We start from the raw sequence: 1,763 nt of genomic DNA, 5'->3' as shown, positions 1-1,763 counted from the left end.
ATATATATCTCAAGAGGTAATATTTATCCCCACTTAAACATGGATTTTCTGTTTTGACCACTACAGATAGCGGTGACTCATTTTCCCACCAGTACCAAAACAAGTGCTGGTGTCACAATTAGCAAGTAAGCTTGTAATATATATACACACACATATGCATATGTGGGTACAGGACGTCACCAACAGCAAACAACATGAAATACGGCAACAAATGAGTTCAATACACAAACAACGAGAACAAATAGAAAACAAGACAAGTAACACAAAGAATGACCCTTCTTCTCTCTTCTAGCTTTTCTCTTGTCAAAGAAAATATTTCTCCAGCATTCGCTATTTTATCCTCGTTCTAGTCTAACAACCCTCCATGTTTGTCTTCCTTGTATGTCTCCACTGTCCTCTTTTTGTTCCCAACTTTGACCCTCCATAAATCCCAAATTTTATTTTGGTACTTATGGGGAGCAACTGTCTTTGAAGACTCATATTGTCGTTCAATGCTCGAAATGAGGAGTAACTAGACAGCCGACAACTGATGAAGGGTTGTTCTTTGGGTTACTTGTCCTGTTTTCCATTTGTTTCTCTCGTTGTTTGCGTATTGAACTCATCTGTTTTCGTATTTCGTATTATCCAATAGGCAATTTTATTATGACCAAGCCATTTTTATTGTACAACATACTATCTTGAGATTTAAGACTGATGCAATTGCCCTCATAATAGTAGACCCATTTCAAGTGATAAGATATCACTGATGAAATGCAAAATCATGTAACTTGCTAAATGTTTCAGGTACATTATCTTTGATAAAGCATAAATACACATAGCACTTCATAGAGATAAGTTTATCATGTAATTATTATGCAGCTGGTTAAAGTGAAAATGGCTTAGATCCCTTCACTGGCACTAAATTGTGTTCAAGGTCAAGATCTTTATCTTACATTAATTCTACCTAGTTGTTAAAAGGGTACAACTCCAAGTCACAAGTAGCAGGAATATTACAATATTAGAAAGTATTAGCTTGAAGTTTCATTACCTATTAGATTACTTTAGACAAACCTCTCTAGCTTATATAAACCAACCCCTTAGAGAGCATCTTATCAGCACAATCTCTGTTCTGGTACTGTTAATGTAGAGAACAACATAATAATAACAATAACAATTCTCAGTTTGTATGTAAACAAGAAAATACTGATATTCAGGTTATCATCAACGAGTAACTTTATTATAAAAATATTTAAAAAATTGTATTTCTCATTTTGATTTCTTCAAAATGTCAGTATATGAACCAATAAAAAAAAATGACAGCAAAAAGAAATTTAAAAAAAAGGCAAAATCACAAGTCTTTCATATTTTAACTTGATTAAACACTTAAAGATGAGTTTTCCATATATGAAACTTCAAATTTATAGAAAAGTAATGAGAAGTTGTGATATTTGTGTTTCTCAAGGATATTAACAACATTAATGAAAGTAAGTGGTTGTAACTCAAGAATCGAATTTTTGTGTGGAGCTAATTTTTTTAATGAGAATCAAGCACTGTAGCTGTAACATTCATAACTAAAATGATGATGATCTTATTAAAAAAGAATAATGATCAAGATATCATTTACAAAATGATAATTAATGGAAATTGTCACATTCTTTATTATTTGTTTTAGATGTTCCTGTTTCTATAATATATTGCAGAATTAGGAGATAAATATTTATGAAAAAATTGTAAAATAAGATACACACACACACACACACATATATATATATATATATATATAT

The sequence above is a fragment of the Octopus bimaculoides genome, chromosome 2 (assembly GCF_001194135.2).
Source record: "Octopus bimaculoides isolate UCB-OBI-ISO-001 chromosome 2, ASM119413v2, whole genome shotgun sequence".
NCBI classification, from domain to species: Eukaryota; Metazoa; Mollusca; class Cephalopoda; order Octopoda; family Octopodidae; genus Octopus; species Octopus bimaculoides.
The sequence above is the reverse complement of the archived record's forward strand: the minus strand, read 5'-3'. Positions refer to the sequence as shown.